Here is a 23,050-nt window from a genome sequence, read left to right on the forward strand (position 1 = left end):
CCGGGACACCTGCATCCCGATGTTTCTAGCAGCAATGGCCACGATAGCCAAACTGTGGAAGGAGCCTCGGTGTCCAACGAAAGATGAATGGATAAAGAAGATGTGGTTTATGTATACAATGGAATATTACTCAGCTATTAGAAATGACAAATACCCACCATTTGCTTCAACGTGGATGGAACTGGAGGGTATTATGCTGAGTGAAGTAAGTCAGTCGGAGAAGGACAAACATTATATGTTCTCATTCATTTGGGGAATATAAATAATAGTGAAAGGGAAAATAAGGGAAGGGAGAAGAAATGTGTGGGAAATATCAGAAAGGGAGACAGAACGTAAAGACTGCTAACTCTGGGAAACGAACTAGGGGTGGTAGAAGGGGAGGAGGGCGGGGGGTGGGAGTGAATGGGTGACGGGCACTGGGTGTTATTCTGTATGTTAGTAAATTGAACACCAATAAAATATAAAAAAAAAAATTAGAAAGACATAAAGGGATGCCTGGATGGCTCAGCAGTTGAGCATCTGCCTTTGGCTCAAGGCGTGATCTGAGCATCTGGGATCCAGTCCCTCATCAGGCTCCCTAAGGGGAGAGTGTTTCTCCCTCTGCCTATGTCTCTGCTCTCTCTCTGTCTGTGTCTTACATGAATAATTAAATAAAAATCTTTAAAAAAAGAAAGAAAGACATAAAGGATTATAAAGGTGAATATTCATAGAAAAGTATTGAAGCCTATTTCATTGGAAGATATTTTGACAATATGCATTAACTCCTCTTGTTTCTTGTATATTACATGGTTGAAACCTTAGTCAATTTTCATTTAATTAAATGGTTTAATTGAAATGATAGTGGAGGGGCTCCTGGGTTTCTCAGTCTGGTAAACATCTACCTTCAACTTGGTTCATGATCTCAGGGTCCTAGGATCAAGCCCCTCATTGAACCCTACATTGGGGTCCCTGCTTCTCCCTCTTCCTATGCCTGCCACTCCCACTGCTTGTGCTCTCTCTCTCTCTGTCAAATAATTAAATTAAAAATCTTTTTAAAAATGAACATAAAAATGTGAGCAAAAATACCAAGTGCATTTTGCAGAATTTATTTGCAAACAAGGTAGTCTTCTTGGCACTGGAAGTATCAAACATTCACCAAAAAAAGTATTAGAGCTAGTAAATGAAGTCAGTAAACTGAAGGATACAAAACTAATATATACAAATAAACATAAATATGTTGCATTTCTGTAAATTGAAAATAACTAACATAAAGAGAAATTAGGTAAATAATCCCATTTATAATTGCATCAAAAAGAAAGAAATAACCAGGAATACATTTTACCACAGAGGTGAAAGACTAATATGATATTGATGAAAACTAATATGATATTGATGAAAGAAATTGAAGATGCCACAAATAAATTGAAAGATACAGTGTGTTCATGGATTGAAAGAATCAATATTGTTAAATGATCATACTACCCAAAATAACCTATAGATTCGATCCAATCCCTATAAAAATACCAATGCCATTTTTTTACAGAACAAACACAAATTATCCCAAAACTTGTATGAAAACACAAAATAGTCCTGAAAAGCCAAAACGATCTTGGAAAAGAATAACAAAACTGTTGGTACCATGTTCTCTGAATTAAAATTACACTACAAAGCTATAGTAATCAAAACAGTATGGTGCTCTCATGAAAACAGACATGTAGATCAATGGAACAGAATATAGAGTCCAGAAGTAAACCCATATTTATATGGCTAATTGATCTTCCACAAATAATGCAAGAATATACAATGGGAAAAGACAGACTTTTCAATAATGGTGTTGGAAAAACTAGACAATATGCAAAAGAATGAAACTGGACTTCTTTCTTACACAATGTAGAAAAATAAACTCAAAAATGGACTAAAAATGTAAATGTAGGACCAGAAAACAAAAAATCTGGAAGAAAATTTAAGCAGTAACCTCCTGAATGTAAGTCTGAGCAATATTTTTGTGGCTGTGACTCATCAGGAAAGGAAAACAAAAGCAAAAGTAAATAAAATTGCATCAAACTAAAAAAAACTTTAACAACAACAAAAAGCTTTTGCACAGTGATGGCCATCATCAACAAAATGAAATGAAAAGGCTGAATGTAAGAAGATATTTCTCAACAATATAATCAGTAAGGGGTTAATATCCAAAATTTATAGAAGACTCACACAACTTAATATCAAAAAACAATCAATCCAATTAAAAATTGGCAGAAGAGGATGCCTGGGTGGCTCAGTGGTTGGGCTCAGAGGGTGATCCTAGGACCTGGATCAAATCCCACATAGGGCTCCCTGCAAGGAGCCTACCTCTCCTTCTGCCTGTGTCTCTGCCTCTCTTTCTCTCTGTGTCTCTCATGAATAAATAAATAAATCTTTTTAAAAAATTGGCAGAAGACCTGAATAGACATTTCTCCCAAGAAGACATGCAGACATCCAATAGACACATGAAAAGATGCTCAATATCATTAATCATCATGGAAATGTAAACCAAAACCATAACGTCAACTCACATTTGTCAACATGTTAAGTCTCTCTCTCAAATAAATAAATAAATAGAATAGGTATGATTTCTTCTTTAAACGTTTGATAGAATTCCCCTGGGAAGCCATCTGGCCCTGGACTCTTGTGTCTTGGGAGGTTTTTGATGACTGCTTCAATTTCCTCCCTGGTTATTGGCCTGTTCAGGTTTTCTATTTCTTCCTGTTCCAGTTTTGGTAGTTTGTGGCTTTCCAGGAATGCCTCCATTTCTTCTAGATTGCCTAATTTATTGGCATATAGCTGTTCATAATATGTTTTTAAAATCGTTTGTATTTCCTTGGTGTTGGTAGTGATCTCTCCTTTCTCATTCATGATTTTATTAATTTGAGTCTCCTCTCTCTTCTTTTTATTAAGGCTGGCTAATGGTTTATCTATCTTATTAATTCTTTCAAAGAACCAACTCCTGGTTTTGTTGACCTGTTCCACAGTTCTTCTGGTCTCCATTTCGTTGAGTTCTGCTCGAATCTTTATTAACTCCCTTATTCTCCTGGGTGTAGGATCTATTTGCTGTTTTTTCTCTAGCTCCTTTATGTGTAAGGTTAGCTTTTGTATTTGAGTTCTTTCCAGTTTTTGAATGGATGCTTGTATTGCGACGTATTTCCCCCTCAGGACTGCTTTTGCTGCATCCCAAAGATTTTGAACGGTTGTATCTTCATTCTCATTAGTTTCCATGAATCTTTTTAATTCTTCCTTAATTTCCTGGTTGACCCTATCATCTTTTAGCAGGATAGTCCTTAACCTCCACGTGTTTGAGGTCCTTCGAAACTTCTTGTTGTGATTTAGTTCTAATTTCAAGGCATTATGGTCTGAGAATATGCAAGGGACGATCCCAATCTTTTGGTATCGGTTCAGACCCGATTTGTGACCCAGTATGTGGTCTATTCTGGAGAAAGAAAGTTCCATGTGCACTTGAGAAGAATGTGTATTCAGTTGAGTTTGGATATAAAGTTCTGTAGATATCTGTGAAATCCATCTGGTCCAGTGTATCGTTTAAAGCTCTCGTTTCTTTGGAGATGTTGTGCTTAGAAGACCTATCGAGGGTAGAAAGCGCTAGATTGAAGTCACCAAGTATAAGTGTATTATTATCTAAGTATTTCTTCACTTTTGTTATTAATTGGTTTAAATATTTGGCAGCTCCCACATTCGGGGCATATATATTGAGGATTGTTAAGTCCTCTTGTTGGATAGATCCTTTAAGTATGAGATAGTGTCCCTCTTCATCTCTTACTACAGTCTTCGAGGTAATAAATAAATAAATAAATAAATAAATAAATAAATAAATAAAATATTTTAAAAAGGAAATAAAAGGCATCCACATCAGCAGAGAAGCAGTTAAATTTTCACTATTTGCAGAGACCATGATACTCCATAAAGACATCCTGAAGACTCCACCAAAAGACTGCTAGAACTGATATACAAATCCAATAAAGTCACAGGATATAGACTCAGCATCCAGAAATCTGTTGCACTTCTATATATCAATAATGAAGAAGCAAAAAGAGAAATTCAGGAATCAATCCCACTTACCATTGTCCAAAAAAATCATAGTATATGAAGGAAAAAACTTTCTAAAGCATATAAAAGAGTTGTACTCTAAAACTCTTCAAAGTAACTGAAGATGACACAAAGAAGTGGAAAGAATTTACATGCTCATAGATAGGAAGAAAAAATATTGTTAAAATGTCTATACTACCCAAAGCAAATTACACATTTAAAGCAATCTCTATCAAAATACCAAGAGCAATTTTCACAGAGCTAGAACACTAACTTATATGTTTATATGGAACCATGAAAGATCCCAAATAACAAAGCAAAGTTGAAAATTAAGACCACATCTGGGGGAATCATAATTGCATACTTAAAGTTACATTACAAAGCTGCAGTGAGCAAAACAGTATTATAATGGTTCAAAGATAGACACATAGATCAATGGAACACAATACAAGACCCAGAAGTGCAACCACAACCATACAGTCAATTAATCTCCGACAAAGCAGCAAAGTATATCCAATGGGGAAAAAAACATTTGTTAAAATAATTTTGTTGGGAAAACTGAGCAGCAACATACAAAAGAATGAAATAGGACCTTTTCCTCCATGATACACAAGATAAATTCAAAATGAATTTAATAGCTAAATGTGGGGCCTGAAACCATAAAAATCCTAGAGGAGAACAAAGGCAGTAACCTTTGACATCAGCCTTAGCAATTTCTTTCTAGATATGTCTCCTGAGTCAAAGGAAACAGAAGCAAAAATAAACTGTTGGAACTTTGTAAAGATAAAAAGTTTCTAAGCAGTGAAAAATATAGTCAACAAATGTAAAAGGCAACCTATGGAATGTGAGAAAATACTTGCAAATGTCATATTTAAGTATCCAAAATACATAAAGAACTTACAACTCAGAACCCTAGAACTGAATAATGAAAAAAATGGGCAGAAGACATGAATAGACACCTTTCTAAAGAAGACATCCAGATGGCCAACAGACAAATGAAAAGATGCTCAACATAACTCATCATTTAAGAAATACAAATCAACACCACAATGAGATGTCATCTTACACCTGTCAGAATGGCTATAATCTACAACAGAAGAAACAACAGGTGTTTTCATAGATATGGGGGAATCATTCTTGCACTCTTGGTGGGAATACAAACCGTTGCAGTCACTCTGGAAAACAGTATGGGGATTCCTCAAAAAATATAAAGGAAAAAAAGAAAGAAAAAAAGAAAAAAAAAGAAATGCCCTATAATCCAGCAATTATTTATTCAAATAATATAAACATATTAATTCAAAGGAATACTTGCACCCCAATGTTTACAGCAGCATTATCTGCAATAGTCAAATTATGGAAATAACCCAAATGTCCATCTACTGATGAATGGATAAAGAAGATGTGATACATATATCCACCGGAATCTTACTCAGCCATAAAAAAGTATGAAATCTTGTCATTTGCAACTACATAAATGGAGCTAGAGATTATTATGCTAAGTGAAATATATCAGAGAAAGAGAAATACCATATTACTTCACTCATATCTGGAATTTAAGAAACAAAACAAAGGAGCAAAGGGAGGAAAGAGAGGGAGGCAAACAAAAGAAATAGAATCTTAGCTATATAGCGACAAACTCATGGTTACCAGAGGATAGGTGAGTGAAAGGATGGCTTAAATAGGTGATGGGTATTAAGTAGTACACTTGTGATGAGTACCAGATGTTGTATGGAAGTGTTGAATCACTATATTGTACACCTGAAATTAATATGATACTGTATGCTATCTGGAATTTAAATTAACAAAATTTTAAAACTTCATAAATTAAAGAAATAGCCTTTATTACATTGAGGTATGTTCACTCTAAACCTACTTTGTTTAGGGTTTTTTTAACACGAAAGGAGGTATTTTCTGAAGTGCTTTTATTCCTCCACCCATAGATATGATTATATCTTTTACCTTATTGGTGTCATGTATCACATTGATTGGCTTGTGACCATTGAGCCAAACTTGCATCCCAGGAATAAATCCCACTTGATTGTGATTATTTTTTAACATATTACTGAATTTATTTTGCTAGTATTTTATTGAAAATGTTTTCATCCATGTTCATCAGGGATATTGGCTTGTAGGTCACTTTTTTAGAGAAGTTTTTACCTGGTTTTAGTTTCATGGTTATTGGGCCCTCATAGAATAAATTTGGAAGTCTTCCTTCCTTTTCTATTTTTTTTTTGGAACAGCTTGGGAAGAATAAATATTAACTTTTCATAGAATGTTTGGGAAAATTAGAAATGCGAAGCCATTTGACCCTGGACTTTTGTTTGTTGGGAGTTTTTTGATTATTGATTCCGTTTTTTTGTCAGTTGTCAGTCTGTCCAAATTTTCTATTTCTCTCCCTTTCAGTTTTGATACTTGATATGTTTCTAGGAATTTATCCATTTTTTCCAAATTGTCTGATTTATTGATATATTTTCATAATATTTCCTTATAATTGTTTGTATTTCTGTGGTGTGGTTTTATTTCTTCTGTCTCATTTGTGACTTTATGCATTTAAATATTTTTTTCTTGAAAAGTTTGACTAGAGGTTTATCATTTTTTTAAAGATTTTAATTTATTCATGAGAGACACAGAGAGTGAAGCAGGATCCACTCAGGGAACCCAATGTGGGACTCAATCCAGGATCATGTGCTGGGCCAAAAGCAGATGCTCAACCACTGAGCCACCCAAGTGTCCCAAGGTTTATCAATTTTATTGAGTTTTCTCTAATGAAAAAGCTCATTGTTTCATTGATATAGCCTATTGTTTTATATTCTTTCTATATAACTTATTTCTTTCTCCAATCTTTGTTATTTTCTTCCTTCTGCTGGTTTTAGGTTTAGTTTTTTGGAATTTTTGCATTTCCTTCAGGTATAGGTTTAGGTTGCTCATTTCAGACTTTTCTTCCATCTTGAGGTAAGCCTGTATTGCTCATGATTCAGAGGAGAATTAGACCATGTGTGCTGCAGCAAGGAGAGAGCCCTGATCACAGTGAAAGTTGAGAAAGAGAGAGAGAACACTCCCCCCAAACCATTGACCAGGAAAATGAGAGTGGCTGATTTTCATGAGTTTTTACAACCAGCAGGGCTCAAAGACTAGAGTTTCAGAGATTTATGGCTTGGCTGGTGTGGAACCCTAAAGGAGTTGCAGTTCTCCTGTGGAGAAGGAGGTCATATAGCTCAAAAGAAGATGGCAAGATCTGAGGATTACATGGGATGCACTGGGAGACAGGTAACTCTTCTTGAAATGCATCTGGGAGAGGTGGCATTGACTCTCCAGGGACAAAAAAGCCTGCAGGAGCCATTAGCCACTTGCTTCCCAGCAGAAGCATACAGATACCTGTTGAGGGCAACTAACCTGGATACTGGCTCTTGGCTGTGCTTACTCCAAACTCCATTCCCATGCACACTGGTGTAGCTGCGCTTCTGGGAAAAACTGACATCAGTTCCAGCAGAGTGACACCCTTCCCCAGAGGACCAGCAGGGGTCCATGCTCTACCAGGTCCCTGAAGTTTTGAATTATAAAACTCAACTGGACTGGCTGGAATAGAACACAGATGCACTGAGCTGCCAGGCAGGGAGATGGGCCAGACATAGTGTGAAGGCAGAAGCCTAGGAACACTTGGGACATATGAGGAGAGATTGTTCCCTCTTCTTGGAGCACTTCCTGGACAGCAGCAGATACAAACAGAAAGGAAGGAGGGGAATAATGGCATTACTCTCCCCGGTCCCTTAGCATAAACTTTAGGAAGCAGCACAGGGCCAACAATGGTGGCCTAAAACCCTTATTACCCCACTTTCACTATGCAGGTACTACTTTTCTCATGCAAGTGTGTGCCTGAGAACCAGAACATTTGGCACATCCCCTAGAAGACCAGCAAAACTGCCCCACACTCACCATGCCTATTAACCATAGAGTTGTACAAAGCCTCAACGCATGGAAATAGCATCAGATCTTAATTAATAAGCAGACTAGAGAACACTCAGTTAAAACTCACCACACTCTGGCCAAGGTCCAAATACTCCCCACCACAGTCAAGGAGAGACTCTGCCGAGGATTAACCTGAGGGAAAAAGCAACCAAAACACAGCAGCACAAATCACACAACATACACAAGAGGCACTTATTGAAGCACCAGGCTCTGTACAGTATATGACCTTTTCTTTATTAAGCCATTATTCTTGGGAACAGGAAACATAATTTGTTTTCCTAACACAGAGAAGACAGACACTTAGACAAAATACCAAGATGGAGAAGTTCATCCAAAAGAAAGAACACAAAAAGATCACAGCCAAGACTCTAACCAAAAGATATATAAATAATATGCTTAACCCAGACTTAAACAATTATCATAAGGATACTAGATGGGCTTGAAAAAGGCATAGAAAACACTATGGCATCTCTTATCACAGAAACATAAGACCTAAAAACTAATTAGGGCAAAATGCAAACTTCAATACCCAAGATTCAAAACTGATTATATGTAATGACCATAAGGATGAAAAAAATCAGCGGAACTAATAAGTAATATAAAAGCTAAAATATGGAAAATAATGAAGCTGAAAATAAGAGGGAAAGAACAATATTAGATGACAAACCGTAGTCTTAGGGAACACAGTGACTCCATAAAGCATAATAACATTCATATCATAGGAGTACCAGAGCAGAGAAAGAGGGTAAAAGGTTTATTTGAGGAAACAATAGCTGAAAACTTTCCTAATCTGGGGAAGAAACACACATCCAGGAGGCACATAGAACTATCATAAAAATTGACAGAACCAGGCCAACAAAAAGACATATCATAGTCAAAATTTCAAAAATAGATGATGAAAAAATCCTGAGAGCAGCAAGAGAAAAGGAGCCCCTGACTTGAAAGGGAAGACAAATAAGGTTAGCAGCAGATCTCTCCACAGAAACTTGATAGGCAAGAAGTGGCATGATACATTCAACATTCTGGATGGGAAAATATGCAACCAGGAATAATCTATGAGGCAGACTGTTATTCAGAATACAAGGAGAGATAAAGAGTTTCCCAAACAACTAAAGGAGTGTGTGACCACTAAACGAGCTCTGCAAGATATAGGTCATAGGAATGGATAAGAAAACAAGATCCATCTATATGCTGCCTACAAGAGACTCACCTGAGATATAAAGACTCCGATAGAATGAAAGTGAGGGGTGGAGAAACATTTACCATGCAAATGGATGTCAATAAAAAAGCCAAAGTAACCATACTTCTATTAGACAAACTAGATTTTAAACCAAAGATTATAACAAGAGATGAAGGAGGGAACCATATCACAATAAAGATGTCTATCAAATAAGATCTATGCATAGTAGATATTTACACCCCCCAACTTGAGAGCACCCAAATATACAATACAATTTATAACAAACATAAAGAAACACATTGGTAATTATACAATAAGAGTAGGAGATTTTAACAGCCCACTTATATCAATGGACAAATCACATAAACAGAAAATCAGCAAGTAAAAAAAGGTATTTAATGAGAAATTGACCCAGATGGATTTAACAGACATATTGAGAACTTTTAATCCTAAAGCAGCCGAATGCACATTATTTTCAAGTGCACAGGGGGCATTAACCAGAGTAGATCACATACTAGTTCACAAATTAGGCTTCAATAAGTCAAAAAGTTTGAGATCATACCATGCATATTCTCTGACAACAATGCTATTAAATTTGAAGTCAACCACAAGGAAATATTTGGAAAGCCCACAAATTCAATGCGGTTGATAAACATCCTACTAGAGAATGAATGGGTCAACCAGGAAATTAAAGAAGAAAAATAAAATACATGGCAGCAAATGATAATGAAAACATGAATGTCCAAAACGTTTGGGATGTAGCAAAAGTGGTCCTGAAAGGGAAGTATATAGCAATACAGACCTAAATCAAGAAGCAATAAATATTTCAAACAGTCCAAACTTACACTTCAAGGAGATAGAATAAACAACAAATGAAGCCTAAAATCAGCAGAAGAAGGGAAATAATAAATATCACAGAAGAAATAAATGATATAGATAGAAACAAAAAATAGTAGAACAGATTAATGAAACCAGGAGCTGGTTCTTGCAATGAATTAATAAAATTAATAAACTCCTAGTGAGACTTATCAAAAAGAGAAAGGACTCAGATAAATAAATCATGAATTAGAGAACAGAAATCAATTGGGCAATCTGGAAGAAATGGATAAATAGCTAGAAACATATAAACTACCAAAACTGAAATGGGAACAAATAGAAAACTTGGACAGACTGATAACCAGCAATGAATCTGAGTCTGTAATGAAAAAAAAAATCTCCAAAAAATCCCCCAAATTCAGGGCCAGGTGGCTTCACAAACAAACTGTACCAAACATTAAAAGAAGAGTTAATACCTATTCTTCTCAAACTGTTCCCGAATACATAAATGGAAGGAAACTTCCCAACTCTTTCTTAGAGGCAAGCATTACCTTTATTTCAAAACCAGACAAAGATCTTGCCAATAAAGAGAATTACAGGCCAGTATCTTTGATGAAGATAGATGTGAAAATTCTCAACAAAATACAAACAAATATATTCCATTATTACATTAAAAGAATCTTTCACCACAATCAAGTGGGATTTGTTCCTGAGCTGCCAATGTGGTTCAATATTTGCAAATCAATTATTATGATGTATCACATTAATAAAAGAAAGGATAAAAGGCATAGGATCCTCTCTGGTGCAGAGTAAAGTAAAGTAAATGGAGAAAAAGTATTTGACAAATTACAGCTTCCACTCTTGATAAAAGCCAACAACAAAGTAGGGATAAAGGAAATGTACCTCATCATCATAAAGGTCATGTATGAAAAATCCACACCTAATAAAATTCTTAATGATGAAAAATTGAGACTTTTTAATTTTTGGTCAGGAACAAGAAAGGGATTCCCACTCTCACCCTCTGTATTTAACATTGTACTGGAACTCCTAGCCACATTAACCAGACAACAAAAAGAAATAAAATGCATCCAAATCAGCAAGGAAGAAGTCGAATGTTCATTATTGGCAGATGATGTGATATTCTATGTAGAAAACCCAAAAGACTCCATCAAAAATTGCTGCAACTGATACACAAATTCAGTAAAGTCACAGGATAAAAATTCAATGTATAGAAATCTGTCAAAATACCATCCAAATTTTTCACAAAGCTGGAAAAATTCTAAACTTTTTATGAAACTTCAAATGGCCAAGAATAGACAAAGAAACATTGGAAAAGAAAAGTGAAACTGGAAGCATCCTAATTCTGGACTTCAAGTTATATTACATAGCTGTAATCATGAAGACAGTATGGTTCTGGCAGAAAAACAGACACATAGATCAATGGAACAGAATAGAAAACCCAGAAATGAACCCACAACCATATGGTCAACTAATATTTGGCAAAGCATGAAAAAATATCCAATAGAAAAAAGACAGCATCTTCAACAAATATTGTTGGGAAAACTGGACAGTAACATCCAAAAGAATAAAAGTAGACCACTTTTTACACCATACACAGAAAATATATTCAAAATGTGAGAAAAACCTAAATGTGAGACAAGAAACCATCAAAATCCTAGAGAACTCAGGAAACGACTTCTTTGACATTTGACATAGCTATTTCTTGCTAGTTATGTCTCCTGAGACAGGGGAAACAAAAACAAAAATGAACTCTTGGGATTTCACCAAGATAAAATGCTGGGCAGCCCGGGTGGCTCAGCAGTTTACCGCTCCCTGCATGGAGCCTGCTTCTCCCTCTGCCTGTGTCTCTGCCTCTCTCTGTCTCTCTCTGTCTCTCATAAATAAATAAATAAATAAATAAATAAATAAATAAATGTTTTATTTAAAGTCCACGACTTAACATATAGTTTAAATATTCGTTTCAGGACGAGTTACTGGGTGTTATATATAAGTGAATATATATATATATATATATATATATATATATATATATATATATATTCTATATGTTCTGGCCTTCCAGAAGAAGGTCTTTCTTTATCTTTCATGGAGATGGAGGGCACATTTGATGACACATTCCCAGCGATCCCCAAGTCGGGCACACAGACTGGCATTAGAGAAGGTCCCAATGTCCTCCAGTTATGCTGTTGTTTTTATTTTTTATTTTATTATATTTTAAAGATTTGTTTATTTATTTATTCATTTCTGATAGACATACAGAGAGAGAGAGAGAGAGGCAGAGACACAGGAGTGGGGAGAAGCAGGCTCCATGCCGGGAGCCCGACGCGGCACTCCCCGCGACTCCAGGATTGCGCCCTGGGCCAAAGGCAGGCGGTAAGCCACTGAGTCACCCAGGGATCCCCTGTTGTTGTTTTTAATGAGCTTCTCCTTGGGACATGTGAGTGTTTGCGTATGTGTCAGGAGGAGTCGTGTTCTTTAAAAAGGTAGAAAAAAAATTTTTAAGTGTTCATCAAAAGTTCCCTCCCTAATATACATAACCCATTTAACACATCCACCTGCACACCTCCCTCCATCAGCTCTCAGGCTCTTCTCTATAGTTAAGAGTCTGTTTCATAATTTGCCTCTCTTTTCCTCTATATTTTCACTAGTTTCATTTCTTAAATTTCACATATGAGTAAAATCACATATGGTATATGTCTTTCTCTGACTGACTTATTTTGCTTAGCATAATACAATCTAGCTCCACCCACGTAATCGCAAATAGCAAGATTTCATTGTCTTTATATATATTATATCACATCTTCCTTATCCATTCATCAATCAATGGACATTTGTTCTTTCCATAATTTGGCAATTGTTGAAATGTTGCTATAAACATCAGAGTGCATGTGTCCCTCCAAATCAGTGTCTTTGTATCCTCTGGGTAAATGCTTAGTAGTGTATTTGCTGGATTATAAGATAGCTCTATTTTTAACTTTTTGAGAAACGCCATACTGTTTTCAGACTGGCTGTACCAGTTTGCACTCCCATCAACAGCATAAGAGGGACGACTTTTCTCTGCATTCTTCCCAACATCTGTTGTTTCCTGTGTTGTTAATTCCAGCCATTTCGAGAGTTGTGGGGTGATATCTGATTGTAGTTTTGCTATGTATTTCCCTGATGATGAGTGATGTTGAGCATCTTTTCATATGCCTGTTAGCCATCTGTACATCTTCTTTGGGAAAATATCTATTCACGTCTTCTGCCCATTTCTTAACTGGATTATTTGTTTTTTGGATATTGAGTTTTCTCCATTCTTTATAGATTTTGGATACTAACCCTTTATCAGATTTGTTATTTGCAAATATCTTTCCCCATTCCAAATGTTGCCTTTTAGTTTTGTTGGTTGTTTCCTTTGCTGGGCATAAGAATTTTATCTTTTTTTAAAAGATTTTATTTATTTACTCATGAGAGAAGGAGAGAGAGATTGAGAGAGAGAGAGAGAGAGAGAGAGACCTACACAGGCAGAGGGAGAAGCAGGCTCCATGCAGGGAGCCCAACGTGGGACTCGATCCCAGGTCTCCAGGATCTGGCCCTGGACCGAAGGCGGCGCTAAACCGCTGAGCCACCCGGGCTGCCCTAAATAAAACCTTAAAACAAATAAACAAAAAAAGACTAAAATTAGTGTAAAATTATCAAGAATTATTTGTTTGCTCGAAACAAATATCTTGCCATTGCAATTTATGCAATCATTATTTTCACCAATTTATACGAACTGAAACTTTCTTCTTGCTAGGAATTACTTAGAAATACCTTAACATTGCACCTTGCTTTAGTTAGAAATCTTCAAATCAGGGCACCTGAGTGGCTCAGTCGGTAAGTGTCTGCCTTCAGCTCAGGTCCTGTTCCTTGGGTCCTGGGATCAAGCCCCGTGTCAGGCTCCCTGCTCAGCTAGGGATTTGTTTCTCTGCCCTACCTGAGCTCATTCTGTCTCTCTCTCTCTCTCTCTCTAATAAATAAATAAATAAATAAATAAAATATTTTAAAAAATCTTCAAATCAGTGACAAAATATAACAAAAATAACTACAACTGCATAAAAAAAAGTAGGAAAAAGTTTGTGAATTACTAGCTTTTCTTTAATCAATAAACTTAAAAGGGCACAGAAACTTGAAATAATGTCTGTGATGTTTTGCTAAGTTACTAAAACCAGCATATAATAATATATGTAGTATGATCCTATATTTGTATAAAGCAATATCAAGCATCTAAATGCACATGTATGTTTGTGTAAGGATCAGAAAAGATATGAACGGGAGAGGCATCAGGTTTTTGACAATAGTTATTTTTTGACAGATAAAATAAGAGCATGAAAAAGAACTTGTTCATTCATTTTATGCACTTACTGCCTTTTAGGACGTGAGTGCAAGCTCCATGCCTTATATATCTAGCTTCCTCACTGCTCTATATCTAGTACCCAAAAATAAATATTTTAAATGAATAAACAAAGTTTAAATTGTCTTAGAAGATAGATAATTTTTTATTTTATTTTATTTTATTTTTATTTATTTATTTTTTTTTTGGAAAGTTTTCTTTTTTTTTAATTTATTCTTTATTGGTGTTCAATTTACTAACATACAGAATAACCCCCAGTGCCCGTCACCCATTCACTCCCACCCCCCGCCCTCCTCCCCTTCTACCACCTCTAGTTCGTTTCCCAGAGTTAGCAGTCTTTACGTTCTGTCTCCCTTTCTGATATTTCCCACACATTTCTTCTCCCTTCCCTTATATTCCCTTTTTATTTTATTTTTAAAAGATTTTATTTATCTATTCATGAGAGACACACACACACACACAGAGACAGGCAGAGACACAGGCAGAGGGAGATGCAGGCTCCATGCAAGGAGCCTGATGTGGGACTCGATCCCGAGACTCCAGGATCATGTCCTGGACTGAAGGCGGTGCTAAACCGCTAAGCCACCAGGGCTGCCCAATAGATAATTTTTTAAATGCAAATGGTGTGCTAGGTTTCTTTTTGTTAGCCATTAATTACCATGAATACACATTATTTTATAGTGACAAATCTGGTAATAACTTTGACCGATTTATGACTTCTGAGACCTACATCTCTCAGATGTCTTGTATTACCTCCTTCAGTAGTATAAAATATTACTTCATAAATAGTACTATATACCAATCATCTGATAAATGATCAATTACAGCAAATATGATTCCAAGTTCATTCTTACTTAAAAATGATAAAAGACAAGCCATTTAATTACCTTTCTTCTATTTTTCCATTTTTAACATTTCTGTATATTTTTATTCACTCTGTGGTAATATTCCAAGTGTTACCATTTAAAGGGTTTAGGTCATCGTGTTTGGGAACCTGCAGTTACCAAATGTAACTTCCATTTGGATTATATATGGATTCTTCCATTTGGATCTTATACAAATTCTGTCACCCACTTCACTTTACAGAAGGAAAAACTGAAGTTCTAAAAAGTAATTTGCTCAAAACTTCACAAGTAATAACTCTTCCTGAAAGTACTCTCAAAAGTGTAACTTACAAATTATCAGTGAAACTTTTCACCAACATTCCCTGCTTAGAAGATCAGGTAATGTTTGTGATTTGTAATGTCATATGCCTTAACAGTGTTTTTTGACCTTTTCCTTTATCACATCAAACTAATATACCTATAATCTAGTATCTCAATTTAAGTAGTTGAAGGGACTGAGCATGGCATTGGGTGGTACGTATTTAATTCTCATTTATAGACCACATATTAAAAATACAACTTTAATTCATAGAGGATGTCAAAATATCAAATTGTGACACGTACAATTTTACACAGCACAATCACATGTAATTAGAAATATGTTAATATTAACAACATTAACAGAGATAATAAAATTCTATGTGACACATGTATTTTGTGTTATAAACTTGGGCTGTGAGCATTCACCTAGTCAGAATGGCAGATCAAATAGGCCATTTATGCATATTCTTGAAGAAAACAGAAAAGCAGCATAGTCTCTGTACACTAGGATTTTCATACATTGTCAACATTTTATTTTGTGTAGTTCAGTTTTTGTACTTGTTCTTATGGTTTGTCTTTCCTGTTTCAAACAAACAGAAGTCTGAAAGAATCTTATTTTTCTTTACTTCCTGACAATATAACAATACCTTAGTGTAGGTAGCAATTGGACACCAACTCCAAGTCTTTAATAAATCCCATTCACGATTAAAGTTAAATTCTTTTTTAGGACAATGATCCTATCCTCCACAACATGAGGAAGCAATATGAGTTCATAAATATTTGTAAATACTTAAAAATTGGATTCAAAATGGAAACTAATATTTAGAAGCTCCTGAAAACACATACAAATGTAGACACACATATGTGCGCACACATACAGACAAAGGTGTAGAGGGAAACAGTAAGTGGGGGAATTATATTTTACAGAAGGTTAGGGTTTAGTGTATTTATTCATTTATTTATTTATCATCTATCTAACTTTTATTTAAATTAAATTAGTCAATATTAGAACATCATTAGTTTCAGATGTAGAGTTCAGTCATTCTTCAGTGGAATATAACATCTAGTGCTCATCACATCATGTGCTCTCCTTAATGCCTGTCATTCAGTTACCCTATCCCCCATTCACCTCCCCTCAAGCAGTCAGTAGCACCCAGGTTTTTCCAAATAGTCACCATTTTTCTTTTGTCTGCATAGACTTTTTCTCAGTAGCTGCCTTCAACTTTTGTTGCATTATTTCAGATTCCCTCTGTTTTCTATGACAGGTGGTCAAGCTATCCTCTTTTTTTGTTCCCTTACTAACCCTGGGATTCCTGTTGCTATAAATATCAGGGTGCAAGTGCCTCTTCAGATCACTACATTAGTATCTTTAGGGTAAATGCCTAGAAGTGAAATTAGTGGGTCATAGGGTAGCTCTATTTTTAGCTTCTTGCCAACAGCATAAGCATAAGAGGCTTATGCCAACAGCATAAGAGGATTCATTCCTTTTCTCCACATCCTTGCCAAAATTTGTTGTTTCCCAACTTGTTAGTTCTAGCCATTCTGACTGGTGTGAGATGGTATTTCATTGTGGCTTTGATTTGTATTCCCCTGATGCCAAATGATATGGAGCATTTTTTCATGAGCCTGTTGTCCATTTGTAAGTAAGCCTTCTTTGGGCAAATGTCCATTCATGTCTTCTGCCCATTTCTTGGTTGGATTATATGTTTTTTGGGGTGTTGAGTCTGATAGGCTTGTTATAGATTTTTGATATGAGCCCTTTATCTGATATGTCTTTCTTGAATATCCTCTTCTTTTCCATAGGCTGCCTTTTAGTTTTGTTGCCTTTGCTGTGCAAAAGCTTTTTATCCTGATGGAGTCCCAGTAGTTCATTTTTGCTTTGGGATCCCTCATCTTTGGAGATGTCTCTAGGAAGATGTTGCTGCTGCTAAAGCCAAAGGACTTGCTGCCTGTGTTCTCCTGTAGGATTTTGATAGATTCCTATCTCACATTTAGGTCTTTCATCCATTTTGAGTTTATCTTTGTGTATGGTGTAAGAGAATGTTCCAGGTTTATTTTTCCACATGTGGTTCTCCAATTTTCTCAACACCTTTTGTCGAAGAGACTGTCTTTTGTCCATTGGATATTCTTTCCTGCTTTGTTGAAAATGAGTCAACCATAGAGTCGAGGGTCTTTTTCTGGGTTCCCTATTCTGTTCCATTGATTTATATGTTGGTTTTCATGCCAGTACTAGAATGATTTGATGATTACAGCTTTGTAATATAGCTTGAAGTACAACTATATGTGATGGACTTGTGATGCTACCAGGTTTGGTTTTCTTTGTCAACATTCCTTTGACTATCTGGTGTCTTTTCTAATTCCATTCAAATTTTTGGATTCTTTGTTCCAGATCTGTGAAAAATGTTTATGGTGTCTTGACAGCAATTGCAATGAATGTGTAGATTGCTCTGAGTAGCATTGATATTTTAACAATATTTACTCTTCCAATCCATGAGCATGGAAGACTTTTCCATTTCTTTGTGTCTTCCTCAATTTCTTTCATAAGTGTTCTGTAGTTTGTAGACTATAGGTCCTTTACTTATTTGGTTAGGTTTATTCCTAGGTATCTTATAGTTCGGTGCAATTTTGATGAGATCAATTCCTTAATTTCTCTTTCTTCTGTCTCACTGTTAGTGTGTAGAAATGCAGGTGATTTTTGTGCATTGATTTTTTATCCTGCCACTTTACTGAATTGTTGTATGAGTTCTAGAAATGTTTTGGTGGACTCTTTAGGGTTTTCCACAAAAAGTATCATGTCATCTGTGAAGAGTAAGAGTTAAAAAAAAAAAAGAGTGAGAGTTTGACTTCTACTTTTTACTTAATTTTGGTCCTTTCTCTTTTCTTTTTGATAAGTCTGGTTAAGGGTTTGTCGACCTTATTAATTATTTCAAAGAATCAGCTCCTGGATCCATTGATCTGTTCTAGTGGGGAGTTTTTGCTGCCATTTCATTGATTTCTGCTCTGATCTTTATTATTTCTCATCTATTGATTGGCATACATTTTATTTGCTATTCTCTCTCCAGCTCCTTTAAGTGTATGATTAAGTTGTATATTTGAGACTTTTCTTGTTTCTTAAGAAAGTCTTGTATTGCTATGTACTTCCCTTTTAGGACTACATTTGGTGCATCCCAAACTTTTTAAACAATTGTGTTTTCATTTTCATTTGTTTTCATGAATTCTTAAAATTCCTCTTTAATTTCCTGGTTGACTGATTCATTCATTTTAGGATGCACTTTAACCTCCAGGTATTTGGATTCCTTTAACATTTCCTCTTGTTATTGAGTTCACATTTCAAAGCATTGTACTTTGAAAATATGCATGGAAAAATTTCAATCTTTTGGTACCCATTGAGACCTGATTTATGACCCAGTATGTGATCTACTCTGGAGGATGTTCCATGTACACTCAAGGAGAATGTGTATTCAGCTGCTTACAATGGAATGCTCTGAATATATCTGTGAAGTCAATCCAGTCCAGTGTGTCATTCAAAGCCCCTGTTTCCTTGTTGATCCTCTGCTTAGATGATCTGTCCATTGCTGTGAGCAAGGTGTTAAAGTCTTCTACAACTGTTGTGCTATTATCAATAGATTTCTTTAAATTTGTTACTAATTTGTTTATATAATTGACTATTCCTATGTTGAGTGTATTTAGAGTTGTTAGGTCTTCCTTTTGGATAGACCCTTTAAGTATGATATAGTGTCTCTCTTCTCCCCTTACTACAGTGTTTGATTTTAAATCTAATTTGTCTGATATAAGGATTGCTAACCCAATTTTCTTTTGATATCTACTAGCATGATAAATTGTTCTCCACCCCCTCAGTTTCAATCTGGAGATGACTTTGGGTCTAAAATGAATATCTTATAGACAGTATATGAGTGGGTCTTGCTTTTTTTTTAACCTAATATGATATCCTGTGTATTTTGATTGGAGCATTTAGTCCATTTACATTCAGAGTAACTATTGAAAGATACGCATTTAGTGCCATTGTATTACCTGTAAAGTCACTATTTCTGTGTATTGTCTCTATTCCTTTCTGTTCTATGTTACTTTTGGGCTCTCTCTTTGCTTAAAGGATTCCCTTTAATATTTCTTGCAGGGCGGGTTTAATGATCACAAATGCATTTCGTTTCTGTTTGTCCTGGAAGCTCTTTCTCTCTCCTTGTATTCTGAATGACAGCCTTGCTCAATAAAGTATTCTTCACTGCATGTTTTTGTCTTTTAGCACCCATGCCTGTCAGTTCCAGCCTGCCAGATCTCTGTGGGTAGGTATCCTGACCATCTAATATTTCTACCCTTGTAATTTACAGACCTCCTCTCTCAAGCTGTTTTCAGGGTTTTCTCTTTATCTCTGAAATTTTCAAGCTTCACTCTTATGTGTCAGGTGTTGATCTATTTTTATTGCTTTTAAGGGGTGTTATCTCTGCCTCCTGGACTTTAATGCCAGTTTTCCCCCCTAGATTAGGGAAGTTCTCAGCTATGGTTTGCTCATATATTCTCTCTCTCTCTCTCTCTCTCTCTCTCTCTCTCTTCCCTCTCTCTTTTATCCTATGGGACCCCAATTATTCTAATATTGTTTCACTTTATGTTATTGCTGATTTCTCATAAGCTTCCCCTAATGATCCAGTAGTTGTTTTTCTCTCTTTCCCTCAGTTTCCTTACTTTCCATCGTTTTGTCTTCTATGTCACTGTCTATCTCTTTTGCCTCATTTACCCTAGCCATTAGAGTGTTCATTTTATTTATTTATATAAAACAGACAGAGAGAGAGAAAGAGCACAAGTAGAGGAGAGGACAGAGGGAGTGGATAGGGAGTGGATAGGGAGCTTCTATCCACAGTGAAGGGAGCCCAATGCAGGGCTTGAACCCAAGACCTTGGGATCATGACCTGATCTGAAGGCAGACACTTAACCTACTAAGCCACTCAAGCACCCCAAGTGTTCATTTTAGAATGCATCTCAGTTACAGCATTTTTAATTACAGCCTGACTTTATTTTAGTCCTTTTATTTTTGTACTAAATATTATCTAGGGTTTTTTTTATGTTTTTCAAAGCCCAACTAGTATCTTTATAATTGTTATTCTGAATTCTAGCTCTGACAACATACTTATATCCATATTGATTGAATCTATGACAGAGAATACTGCCTCTGGTTCTTTCTTTTGTTATGAATTTCTCCTTCTATTTATTTGGTCCAAAGAAGAATAGATGAAAAGAGAACAAAATAAAAAAAAAAATCACAAGGTGATACACTTGGTCCTAGGTGTATTTTGGTCTATTTGTTAAAAGACAGTAGCTCTAAAAAATAAATTTGAATACAGTGAAAGGAAGCCAAAAATGAAGATATATCTATAACATGTAATTATAAATTGAAAAATAAAAAAAAAGCGTAAAAAAGTTGATAAAATAAGAAACTAGTTTAGGGACACCTGGGTGTCTCAGTCAATTAAGTATCAGCCATTGGCTCACATCATGATCCCAGAGTCCTGGGATTGAGCTTTGCAATAGGGTCCCTGCTCAATGAGGAGCCTGCTTCTCCTTCTCCTCCACCCTTCTGCTATCTCTGTCACTATCTCTGCCTCTCTCTTTCTCTCTCTCTGTCTCAAATAAATAAACAAATTTAAAAAAATAAGAAACTAGTTGACAAGGAAAAAAAGACAAAAAAAATTAAACTGAAAGACTAAAGAATAATGAGAAAGCCCCTCAAATTTTATATACTATTTTCTTCTAGCTCAGGAGTTTTTCAGCTCTGTGTGATGTGTAAATCTGGTATTTGCCTGGTAGTCCTGCTGATCTTCTGGGGGGAGGAGCCTGTTGCACTTATTCTCAGGTAACTTTGCTTGGGAAGAGTTGAACCACACCTTGCCAGGGGGCTGGGCTCAGTGTAACCCAAGCTGTTTTGGGTTTCCCTGTGTGTCTTTGTTCCCTGAATGCTTTCCCTGTAGCTTTAGAGGATGAAAAAGAAAATAAAAAAAAGAAGAAATGGCAGCTCTCCAGCCCCAGAGGTGAACAATGGAGACCCCCAATCTTCAGTACACCCTCAGGGAAAAGCAATCACTTTTGTGAGCGCCAAATTCTACAGACTCTTACAGTATGAACCTGTGCTGATCCTCCCAGAGGAAGGAGGAGGGTCTCACAATGGTTCTGCGGCTTACTAGACCACTGCTTAGAGAGTGACCACTGAATTGTGCCATGGTTTGCAGTTTATGACAACACTGAGCTGAGAGCCCACTCCAGGGCTCACTGATTGTAGCCAGCTTCCCTGCTCCAATGCTTGGGCACTCTGCTGCACTTAGGAACCCCTGAGTGACCCCAGGTATCCTAAGACCACACCATCCCACTTAGGATTCTGCCCTGTTTTGCTGCCTGAGCCCCTTTCAAGCAAGAACATCCCTCACTGGGGCAGATTTCTAAAAGTTCTGATTTTACACTCTGCTTCTCTATCACTTTCCAGTAACCAGCAATTATTTTATTAGATCTCAGGTTGAATTCACAGGTGTTCAGAATGAATTGATAGATATCTAGGTGAATTCAAGGGACCAGATGAAATGAGGGTCCCCTACTCTTCCACCATCTTCCATTCTGTCACTGGGGGTTCAAAGTTTTTAAAATAAAATATAGTATAAATCAGTTTGGAATCAAGAAAAGGAAATATATATATAAAGATGAATTTCAAAAACAGTAAAAAGTTATATTGTCATGATTAAGATTGATAGTTGAGATATATAGGCCATAGTGAATAATAGTTTTATACATTAAAATGCTTTCTTATCACACACATTAGTCACCATTTACATGGAGAATTGAAAGATTCGGGCATTGCTACTGACCTGTGAGTACCAAATGACAAGAGTTATGGAAAGTATTTTTTTGTTGTTGTTTTTCTTGTTTTATTGTCTCTCATTTTGGCATGTACAGCATTTATTTATTTTTATTAGAGTGAGAGAGAGAGAGAGAGAGCACGTGTGTTCAAGCCCATCTAAAAGAGGCGAAGGAGCAGAGGGAGAGAGAATCTTAAGCAGGCTTCGTGCCCAGTTCAGAGCCTGACATGAGGCTCCATCTCACAACTCTGAGATCATGACCTGAGACAAAATCAAGAGTGAACACTTAACTAACTGAGCTACCCAGGCACCCTAACATGGCACTTATTTTTGAGTTAAGTTTCTCAGAAGCTTAAATTTTAGCATAATAAATAAAACGAAGTAGAAAAATGTTTGGATTAAGAAGTTTCAAAGGCTTTAAAACTATTCAAAACACAAATATGAGAATAACCATTGAGATTATTAGAAAGTACTGTTTAAGTGGTTGTGAATTTTTTCAGGACAGATTTTCAGGGGAATTATATAATTTCAACATTTCTAAAGGGTGTGTGTGTGAGAGTGAGTGTGTGTGTGAAGGATGCTGAAGTAAAGATAAAGATGATTATTCGGGTTTTTTTTTTTTCCTCTCTCTCTCTCTCTGTTA

This window comes from Canis lupus, chromosome X (genome assembly GCF_011100685.1).
Source record: "Canis lupus familiaris isolate Mischka breed German Shepherd chromosome X, alternate assembly UU_Cfam_GSD_1.0, whole genome shotgun sequence".
NCBI lineage: Eukaryota > Metazoa > Chordata > Mammalia > Carnivora > Canidae > Canis > Canis lupus.